An 11,851-nucleotide genomic window follows, 5' to 3' on the forward strand; every position below is an offset into this window, starting at 1 on the left:
GACTACCCTTTTACCACTGGTCTATGTAGTTAACACAACCACTAACCACTAGAGATAAAGCATTCACAAACGTCTATTTACCCATTGGTTGTGGATTGCACAGGTTCTCAGGGGATTAATAAGGTTTGGTTTAGGGGTGTTTTAATGAACAGTTTCAGGGTCACTGGAGCTCTACTCTGTGTCCCCCTCCATGTTGGTCTTTCACCAGGGCCTTAAAGTCACCCAACCCCAAAATGCTCCCCTCTCCACCCCTTGCCCTCATCCTAATCCAGCCTGTAAATACCCCTGGTTTTATTCTGCCCTCTCTCTGCCTCCTCTTTGCCCCCTCTCTTTCATACTCCCATGCTCCCTTTTGTGAGGCCATCTGGTTTTGGGGTGGAGTGGAGAGTTTGGGGATGCTCCCCTCCCAACAGTGGACGTCCTGCCAAGTTAGCAAGGGGTGGTGGGGTTGTGATGGGGGTGGTTCCTCGCCCCCACTGGGTGACCCTTAATAGTTAGAATTAAAGCTGGAAGGGACCAATGATTCCATCCCTCTGACTCTTTGGATGTAGAGTCAGTGTGTTTTGGGGTGAAGCCCTGGTGTGAACTGGGAGGATGGGGGAGTAGTGAATGAGTGAGGGTGTGAAAATTGCCTCTTAACTCTCCTCCCTGTCACCTGAGCTGGAGTGTTTGGGGTTAATTCCTTCCTCTCCAGATTGGATATCTTATATCTCTATTGACTTCTGATTAGAGGAGATCCCAGGGACCCTCGAACCACCCTGCCAAGCCCCACAAACCACCCTCCCAAGCCCCCCAAACCACCCTGCCTCTGCCCCCCACTAGCTACCTTGCCGAATCTTCTGCTACCCTCCTGCCTAGCCCCCTCCTACTGCTCCCAGCGCTCACAGGGGTAGTTACATATGAGATGAAAGAGAGAGCGAGAGAGGGATATCATACTCGCTTCGATCTGTCCTCTCTCTATCCCCCCCTTTCATTCTCTTCAGCATTTCTTTCTGCATTCTTTCTCTGTCCCTCCAACTTTCTCATCTTCACTCTTCTTTCTTTCTCTGTCTTTCCTTCTCTTTCCCTCTTTCCCTCTTTCTCCTTCTTCTCTCCCTCTGTTCTTCCTCTCTGTAGGCCCAAGGACAGGACTCTGTGTGTACTGAATATTTTTCCCTGCCCTCTTTTGATGCCGGAGAAATATGATAACTTGATTGTCTGTATTTTTTTCTCTCCTCATCTATCCTTCCATTGTGGTGGCTAATTGCTTTGTATGGCAGCCATTTCTTTTTTGAAAATATATATTTTTTATAAATAAGTCGACCAGTGCAGATTGCTCTGCTGCAAGGAAAAAATTGACTGAAATGGTTGTGTTCCTCTCTAGTAAAGGCCTTTCTGTCTGTTGAGGACCTATGTAGAGGGGTTTGAAGAGTTCCCAGTAAATGAAAATTGATGGCTGCTATTGTCCCCTTGGCATTTAGTTACATAACAATAATGCTCCTTGTGCCTTGGGTTTTACTTTTTTCACAGCAGAGGGTTCAAGTCATGTATTTTCCAATGGAATATAAATAGCCTTACATTTGTTGCTTCCATGGACATTCTTTCGGTGAAATGTAATGGTGTTCTTATTTTTAATGCCTTTTCCTTTCAGGGCTGGCATTCTGTCTTGCCCCTAGAATATTTATTCTAAGTTTTTCTGTGAGTGAGTGTGTGTGTGTGACAGGCCTCCTCAGAGCTCCTGTGACAGGAGCTTTAATCTAATAATGTCTCAATTAGATCATGAAAGAGAGCAGGAGAGACTAGTGTTTTACACACTCCACATCTCTCTCCATCACTCACTCCCTATCTCTTTTTCCTTTTTCTCACATGTGCACCTACATTTATTTGTATTTCTCTCCTTCCATTCCCCGTGTTTCTTCATTTCAGTCTCCTGCTCTCGCTCGCTCTCTTGCTCTCTGACTGCCTCCCTCCTATAGGAGTACTGTTGTGATTGTCTGCTTCTGGAGCGCTAGTGGCCAGGTGCAGATGGGACACCCTCCTACCCATGCCGCTGCATGTCGTGGGGGGATACGGGAGGGATGCTCCAGCTAGGGGTTGGGTGGGTGGGTGGGTCTGGAGAAGTGGAGCTGGGGGGGTTCAGTGGGGTCCTGGATCACCTAAAGGCGGGCCCTGTGCTCAAAAGATGTTTCCTCAAGAGGAGCAGCCGAGGCAGGGGGAGGTTGTGAGAACGACCCCGTGGAACAAACCATCCAGGACCCAAGGCAGTCACACTTTAAGGGAATAGCTCATTAGGTGTAATTAGGGTGGTCACATTGTTATGTCCCCCCTGTAGCGTCACTTGGAGTGAATAAATTCACCACACACCCGCTTCCCTCCCCAGTTAGTGAAAACACTTTGATGTCAGAAGAGTCGTCCAGGACGGGCCAGCATAAAGGCACTGTTTTAGGCTTTCTCTTTCTCCCAACCCCTCTATCCCTCCCTCCCCTTTCTTCTCCCCCTTCACACAGGCTGTAAGACACACACGGATGAATGGATGACAACCTTTCCCCTCCAACTCCCGCCCCCACACACACACACACACTCTCTCCCTGCCCTCCCCCCAACTCTTTTTCAGCCTTCCCACCCCATGTTCTTTGAGACCTGGTCAATTCTCTGGGCCAAACAAAAAAAGCATCAAATGTTTCCTGCGATTGGTAATGAGGGAGTGGACTTCATCAAGCCGCAGTAGTCAGCTATCCTTGGCTTTTGTTGCCTCTCAATGGCACCGCGCTCTTTGAAAAACTCAAAAGCAACTTTTTGAGGAGCGAGCGACAGAAGGAGAAAAAAAACTCTGTTTTTATGCTAAACAGCTGTCCAGAGAGAGAGCGGTGGACAGCCTGGACAATGACATGATTGGACCTACATGTGTTAAATGTGCTTACATGTGTCTCTAAAGAGACTCTGATTCTCATGTCTGTCATGACTCTGTGAGAAAACAAGCAAGCAAGAGTGCTCTTCGACCGGTAGCGAGTTAACCTGACAGTGACTGCACTACTACCTGTTTATTGGAAAGGGATGTCCAGAATGTGGTGTAGGATTTTGAGCTAGAGGACAGTATTGGGATATGATAGTGTGTAATTGGGGATAAGGTTGTGTGGAGAAGTAGTGTGGAGAGTAACATCCTAGCATGTGGGGGGGGGGGGGTGTAGAAAAGGGTAGAGTATGTGGGTGGATGAAATCTGCGAGGAAGCAGTAGGAACTTCTCAAACCCCTCAAGACGGTAATCATGTAATGACCCACAAGGCCTCCTCCTCATCTGATTATAAATAACTGACTGTGTTCCCTTCACGTCTCTCTTCCCCCCTCTCTGTCTTTCTCGCTCTTATTTTCTTTCTCTTTTCCTTCAAGACCTGCTCTGAATATTAGTTATACGTCTGTCTGTTTGTGTGCATGTTTTACTGCGTGTGTTACTGTCTGCCTGCGTTYGTGTGTGTGTGTGTGTGGYGGGCCACCTTGGAGCTCAGGCGTCTATAGTACAGACAAATCAAAGATACATCAAAAGGAGCGAGAGAGACAAGAAAAGATTAGCTTTAGTTTGTGATGTTACGTGGATGTTATGGTGGAGGGATTATTTACCTGTCGGCTGCGGCACTGCTTGGCGAGGTCGCGGCTAGGTTGATGAAATGACATGTCCCTTTTGTGCGCGGGGAATGGTACGTTTGTCAGGTTGTTATTAAGCCTGATTCAACCAATTGGCTCAGAGTGGGAACCCTGTTCATGTGAGCGGGCGCGTAGTTAAGAAGTTGACAGCGGAGGGAGAAGAATGGAGTATTTCCRTCCCCTTGCTTTGTGGTGATTGCTAATTATCCCACAGCTCAAGGCCCGTGGCACAAATTCACTGATTTCATAATTTGCTCCGAGCTGTCATTGAATACTGATTTGCGTAGCACGGCGATCGCTTGGATCGTTTGATGATATACGTTTTTCTTTTCTTGGTTTTTTTCTGAGAATGGACGAAATGATGATTATAGTTTGTCACACTCGCTGACATGTATCCTGTTGACGTTTTATACTGGCTGGGAAAGCTTGAACTCTGCAGAAGAAGTTTAAACTCTGCTGTACCACTTGAATAAATAACATATGGCAGATCAGCTAGATAAATAAGACAAATGAAACATGACAAAATTCCTTCTGCAAAACAAGTTAGTTCAGACATTTGTGCTTCCCTGCCATACTTGTATCAGCAGCCGTTTCCTGTGTCACCCTTCTGTGGTAATGCTGTTGTCCACCTCTCACTCACTCTATCGCTCTCGCTTACGCACAACCCTCTCAGCCCCTTACACACAACCTTCTCTCTTMTTAACCCCCTTACACACAACCCTCTCTCTTCTTCACTCCCTTACACACTACCCTCTCTCTTCTTAACCCCCTTACACACAACCCTCTCTTTTCTTAACCCCCTTACACACAACCCTCTCTCTTCTTAACCCCCTTACACACAACCCTCTCTCTTCTTAACCCCCTTACACACAACCACAATCTCAATACTTCTTACCCCCTACACACAACCCTCTCTTTCTTAACCCCCTTACACACCAACCCTCTCTCTTCTTAACCCCCTTACACACAAACCCTCTCTTTTTCTAACCCCCTTACACACAACCCTCTCTCTTCTTAACCCCCTTATACACAACCCTCTCTTATTCTTCACCCTTCCTCTCCCTCTCTTCTCCCCCCCCAACCCCCCTCTCTCTTCTTTCCCCCTTTCCACACCCCTCTTCTTCTCCCCTTACCCCCATCTCCCTCTTTCTCTCTTACTCTCCCCTCTATTCTTACCCCCTTATACACAACCCTCTCTCTTCTTAACCCCCTACCACACAACTTCTCTCTTTTAACCCCCTTACACACAACCCTCTCTCTTCTTATCCCCCTTACACACAACCCTCTCTATTCTTATCCCCCTTACACACAACCCTCTCTATTCTTAACAACCTTACACACAACCCTCTCTATTCTTAACCCCCTTACAAACAAACACACATTGATTTTGGTGCCGAGGTTGTTTTGGCCACATTGCCAAATCAATGTGTTTTGTTTTTCTGTGTGTTGGAATACTGCCAGCCAATGGGCTTAGACTCTGGGGTCGACTAGAGAAGACAGCAGGGAACCTCTACTATATGTAAGAGCGTGTGCGATTGGGCCTGCGTGCGTACATGAGTGTGTTTACTACATGTGTGTGCGTACGTATGTATGCTTGGATGTGTGTGCTTTCTTTTCCCTTCACTCTGTACATCCATTGCCTTGTGTTGGACAGTATGGAGGTCACACACACACTCACTCACTCTAAGCCCCGGTGCCCCTCTATGATGGTGGTTGTGGGAGTTTGCTGTTTTCACGTGTCCCTAACCTCTCCCCCCTCGCAACTGCAAGGATCAGTGCTGAGTGGAGGCACCTCACTTTGAACACGAGAGGTTCTCATGAGCTGTCTATCCATGGAGTCACACACACACACTGAGTACAAAGTACACAGAGTRATGGCAGCTAGGATACTTTTACATCAACCTAACAAAACACACACACACACACAACTGTTCTGCCACTTTGCATGCAATATGACGGAGGCAACAGAAGATAGAGAAGAGGCGAGACAGAGAAAGGCAGTGAGTTAAGAGAAGGTAAGGACAGAGAGTAAGGACACTAGTCTACAGTGAGAGAGAAAGGGATGGATAAAGGAGTAGAGAAATCCAGAATGATTAAGTTTGAGCCACACACACACACACACACACACACATAGAGTATGAATAACGTTGCTCATTGGTGATCAGGAGATTTGAAGTGCCTTCGTCTTTCAGTGTATGCAAATAAAAGACATCGCAACCCTCTTAACCTGAACAAGAGTTAAAACACACAAGTAGACTCATTCCGCCTTGCATTCACAGGCTAAGGTTTGTGTTTAAAGCCTAACATCCCGTTCTTTGGAGATGGAGTGAAAAGCTCCTTCACCCTCCTCGCCGCCGTTTGATGTGGCCATTTCAGCCTTATTAATTTCATATTTTATTATCCCCCTCTTTCTCTCTCCTTTCTCTGTGTGTGTGTGTGTGTGTGTGTGTGTGTGTGTGTGTGTGTGTGTGTGTGTGTGTGTGTGTGTGTGTGTGTGTGTGTGGTGTGTGTGGTGTGTGTGTGTGTGTGTGTGTGTGTGTGTGTGTGTGTGTGTTGTGTGTGTGTGTTGACCAGTAAAGTAAAGGAGGGTGTTGAGTAGGGGCAGTGATATTAAGGCTGAAGTAATGGCCATTGTTATTTCTGTTTATTAACAGCTATAATGCTATATATTGGGTACATTTATCAATTCAAGAGTGTGTGCGTGTGTGTTTCCATAGTAACGGGTCCCAGGGTTCTAAAGGTGCAGGGCAGAAAATTAAGACTGTGGAACCATCGCAGACTGTTCCTTCAAACTACTGTGTGATCGAGTAAGTTACTTACATAACAATCCRCTCTCTATGTCTATTCCTCTTTCTCATCGCTCTCTCTCTCTCTCTTCCTTTCTTAATTAAATGTTTATTTTTATAGAACCTTTATTTAACTAGGCAAGTCAGTTAAGAACAAACTCTTATTTACAATGACGGCCTACACTGAACCCGGACGAAGCTGGGCTTTATCTATATCTTGGCCAGGTCGCAGTTGTAAATGAGAACTTGTTCTCAACTGGCCTACCTGGTTAAATAAAGGTGAAATAAAAAAACATTTAAAAAATGTGCGCCACCCTATGGGACGCCCAATCAGGACGGGTTGTGATACAGCCTGGAATCGAACCAGGATGTCTGTAGTGACACCTCTAGCACTGAGATGCAGTGCCTTAGACCGCTGCGCCACTCGGCAGCCTTTCGTTCTCTCTTTCTCCCAACTCCATTCTCTCTCCTGATTGTTGTTGTATCTCTCTTCTCTATTTGTTGACTACTCTCTACTACCTTTTCTCTTTCTAACCGTATCTCTTTATTTTTTCTTATTCTTTCTCTCTTTTTGCCCTCGCTTCCCCCTTATCTCTCTGTCCTCATCTCATCCACTCATTGTCCTTTTTCTCTCTTTTTCTGCCTCATTCTGTGTCCTTCCGTTTCTGCCTGCCTCTTTTTTTCTCTTCCTCATTCTTGTTCCCCCTTCTCTCGACCATGCTCCCGCCTCCTGACCACTCCAATTCTATTATAATTCCTCTGTGCTCTTTTCAATGTCAATGACTACAGGCTATTGTTGACCGTTGTTGTTGAGCAGAGAATAGCATTGGCCTTTAAGTGTTTCTATATACTCTTATGCATGCGTGAGTGGGACCATTAACAACATCAATAGCTGCTCTTTCACCAAGTCATACCACAGTCTAGTGTATGAGTGTACACACATACAAAAATAATTAGAATTGTGTGTGCACGTGTGTGACAGATACAACCCTCCCGTAGCATGACACACACTGGGTAGTACAATGTATTTGTGAAGGACCGTTACAGGGCCAAGCCTTCATCTCTTGTTCCCTGTTCTACTCCACTCAGAGAAAATGTACTGGGGGGTTGCACCCTGTKGTCAGGGTTAAAGCCCAATACTGGCAAAATAAAATTTTCACAATGGTTACATACATATTGTACTATACGTGTGAGTGTGTTGATAGTAAACTCATGCACGCATCTGTATGTGTTTATGCTTATTATCCCTGTCTCTGTATGTTCCAGCCAGTGGATGCCAGTCACTACCTCAAGATGGCCTAGGCGTTTGAGAGTGTTTATCCGCCATGTCCCCATGCTCACCCTCACCCTGAAGCAGCGCCCGCAAGGTTTTAGAGTCATAAAGCATCTGAGAAAAACAAAATTGCTACTGTTTATACCACTTGAATGAAGAATAAAAAAATTATATTTTTGTCAACTCTGTAAAACTATCAAGGCTCAGGCTAAGACCCAGATGCAGACACAGGAGGCGGATAGTACGAGTCTCGGAGTTTATTATAGTACAAGGGGCAGGCAAAGAGTCGTAATCCAAATCAGAGTCAGGCAGGTACAGGACGGCAGGCAAGAACAGGGTCAGGACAGGCAGAAAGGTCAGAACTGGGAAGACTAGGAAAGCAAAAACTAGAGCACAGGAAACAACGAAACACGCTGGTAATGTAGGACTTGCCTGGATAAGCCGAACTGGCAACAGACAAACAGAAAACACAGGTAGAAATACACAGGGGATAATGGGGGGGGGGGAGATGGGAGACACCTGGTGGGGGGTGGAAACAAGCACAAAGGGTGTGCTATCAGGGTGTGACAAAAACATAATCTCCGTCAGATTTTTGTCTAACGCCAACGCCGTCAGAACGATGAAAGATCTGATAAAACGGTTATGTTTTTATTGTTGATTTTCTAATTAATCATTTTCCATATTTTACAAATGTTTGTATTGAACTTTTATTTTTAGAGACAAAAAATGTCTGTTTTGAGTATCTGTTGTCACCTCCGTCAGTGAGGTCAATATTCGGAACAATATTTGAATCACTGTTCTGCAACATATGCTTAAATAATTGAAGTATTTGCTGTGCTAGACCTAATGGATAATGTTTGCTTTATAAATGTTGTTTTATGTTCTAAATCTAGAAAAACATGTCAAAATGSTAATGAAATTAGCCCTGGAGCATTTAATAGTGTTGGAAAACAAAACAAAATAGGTTTGGAGATTTGTATTACATATAATGTTAGAATTAAACAATCAAGGCCAATAAACACTTGTTGCACAATAATTGTATGGTGTCTGATGGTGTCCAGCCAGTTGCATTTTATAATAATAAAAATTTGGTTGTTCCTTTACATGGTGTGATAGCTGATATTTTGGTCTATCAAATGTAGTTAATATGATTTATATATATTTGTCAAAAAAAATAGAGATTGTCCCGTCTTTCAAGAATCTCTGAGCTCTAAAACGGCAACATTTGTACTGTGGTGTACTGTATTGTTGTGAAAGTACAGTACGTGTAATAGCATTCCCCGTAATTTGATATATCCACACTCTCCCACAGCAGGTGTCACTAATTCACTGCAGTTCTTAGTGTTGTTACGATTCCATTGTCCCTCTGTCCCAGGTGAGGGTGGTGCTGTTGGCTGAGGCTCTTCTGGAGGGAGGAAGGACGACCGCAACCGCCTGCTACTCGACGTCCTGGTTCTGAGCGGGGTTGACCACGGTCCAACCACAACAAGACCACAACATGACCACAAACACAATCATTGATATAAACATCTCTGTTGTTGTGTTGATAACCCCTCCGTTTGTGGCTGTGTTTGTGTTAAACCCTCTTGGTGGTCATGTTTGTGTCAACCCGATTGTTTGTGGTAATGGTTGTCGTTGTGTTAACCCCGCTGTTTGAGGTTGTGGTTGTGTTAATGACTCTGTTCTGCAGTCCTGTTTGTAGGATGCGGGGGACTGCCTGTYTCTGGTCACAGCAGAGGAGGAGATCTTTACATTCCAGAGGACGATCTCAGTCCAGACTGACCGAGATGCAGACGGAGATGTACTGGACCCAAAGGGACTGCATTAACACCACACACACAAAATGAGGATCGCAGTAAAGTACTTCTAAAGACCTGAAAACACATAGAGGGGACAGGTAACCAACAACCACTTCTCTTTCAGGCTGAAGTACAATAAAACAAGCCCAAATACCTCACAAAACACAGACAATTGGTACAGGAGCGATCAATCAATTCTACCCCTTTAGACTGGAGTATAACGTGATGAGCCAAAACTCACAACAGACATTCAGTCAGGGAGATAAGAACTAAAGTGCTTTTCAGACAGCCAAAGGAGTATCGCCTAGTACCCCGCCGAATACACAACTTGTCCCTCTAGTCAAAGTGGCCTTCACACACAAGCCCTCAGTCTATGGGTGTGTTCGAGCAGTAAGCCTAACGAAACCGACCGTAGACGAAAGTCGACGAGTGAAGTTGTGGAAGGTGCATCTGCGACAGCTGAAAGTCGGACACTGTAGTGGTTTTCCAACAGCAAGGCTCAGATCAACATAGCAGTATCAGCAAAGCTACTACTGTTTATAAAAGTGTTTCTGTGTAAATGTCTATTTAAACTTTTCTATACCCGCATATCACACACTCACAAACTGAAAACATAAAGTGTGTACAATTCATTGGACACTTTCATTTGTATCCCCTGTAGCTTTAGTATCGCAGCAAAGTTGGTTCCTGTTTCATTCACGTGTTTGGCCACATTCGCATGGGTCAAACAAAAACACCCTAATGATTGGTTGACAAATAGTGCCTCCAACAATGCAGGTGATGGCTCCAACTGCAATAACTTGAAGGAGACTTCATCAAAAACTGCATGACATAATTTTTGTAAAGTTCCAGCATTCRACATGTAGTCTTAAGTCAGAGAATTTTTATAACCATGATGCAACACTTTAAAAGGCGGTGACCAACAATGGTCACCAACTTGACAAAAGTGATCGCCTTGAACGCGGCGAATGCGACAGTTGCCAGGACCATAGCAATGAAATAAGTAAACATTATCAACGTGCTGAAAAAGAATCGCTATAACACCATAAGCATGCATAAAAACATATTTACACGCAACAGAAATTATTTATCCCAAAAATGTATTAGAAAACAATGATTTTTATTGTTAAATGTGACTATCAGTTTACACTGTTAGCCAGCTAGCTAGTGGAATGGTATCAAATACAGCAAACACATGGTGTCCATGTTTGTGATGCCATTCCATTCGCTCCAAACTAACCATTATGACTCATCCTCCCCTCAGCAGCCTCCGGTGGTGCTGATGTAYCACCACGCAAGCTACGTTTTGTACTGTGATTGGTCAACAACGACGGCACCGCTTGAAAAATAGAACAGAATCCTATTTTCTCCTCCTCGGCTGAGTGGCTTCCACTGGYACAAGCATTACCGGGGTGGAAATGTTGTTTCCTACCCTCACCACCTGGGGGCAGCCCGTCAGAAAGTCCAGGACCCAGTTGCACCAGGGCAGGGYCGAGACCCGGGGTCTTGAGTTTAATGACGAGTTTGGAGGGTACTATGGTGTTAAATGCTAAGATGTAATCGATGAACAGCGTTCTTACATAGGTATTCCTCTTGTTCAGATGGGTTAGGACAGTGTGCAGTGATTGCGATTGCATCATTTGTGGACCTATTGGGACGGTAAGCAAATTGGAGTGGGTCTCAGGTAGGGTGGAGGTGATATGATCCTTGACTAGTCTCTCAAAGCACTTCATGATGACGGAAGTGAGTGCTACGGGGCGATAGTCGTTTAGCTCAGTTACCTTAGCTTTCTTGGGAACAGGAACAATGGTGGCCCTCTTGAAGCATGTGRGAACAGCAGACTGGGATAGGGATTGATTGAATATGTCCGTAAATACACCAGCCAGCTGGTCTGCACATGCTCTGAGGACGCGATGCCGTCTGGGCCGGCAGCCTTGCGAGGGTTAACACGTTTAAATGTTTTACTCAAGTTGGCTGCGGTGAAGGAGAGCCCGCAGGTTTTGGTAGCGGGCCATGTCAGTGGCACTGTATTGTCCTCAACGCGAGCAAAGAAGTTGTTTAGTTTGTCTGGGWTGGAGAAGCTGGGAGCCACGGTCAGCCTCACATCCGGGTGCCGGACTCAGTCTAATGGGCAGGTGGAAAGGACCAATCAGGAGCTGGGGAGGTTCCTAAGGAGTCACTGCCAGGAACGGCAGGGGGAGTGGGCCAGGTTCCTTCCCTGGGCAGAATACGGCAAGAAATCCTTCACTCATCCACCAGGCTGACTCCCTTCCAGGGCATCCTGGGATATCAGCCGGCCCTGGCTCCGTGGACTCCGAGCCAGACCAAGGCCCCTGCAGTTGACAAGTAGTTCCGGCGCACAGAGGTGTGGAACG

At 45.6% G+C, this 11,851-nt stretch overlaps 1 pseudogene; it reads left to right on the forward strand.

Moving 5' to 3' along the window:
- The window catches only part of LOC139024189 (lactation elevated protein 1 homolog B-like), a 54,876-nt pseudogene extending 45,371 nt beyond the window's left edge, over nucleotides 1-9,505 (forward strand).
- The last annotated feature ends 2,346 nt before the right edge of the window (nucleotides 9,506-11,851 follow it).

Source organism: Salvelinus sp. IW2-2015, unplaced genomic scaffold (assembly GCF_002910315.2).
Source record: "Salvelinus sp. IW2-2015 unplaced genomic scaffold, ASM291031v2 Un_scaffold1157, whole genome shotgun sequence".
Lineage (NCBI taxonomy): Eukaryota > Metazoa > Chordata > Actinopteri > Salmoniformes > Salmonidae > Salvelinus > Salvelinus sp. IW2-2015.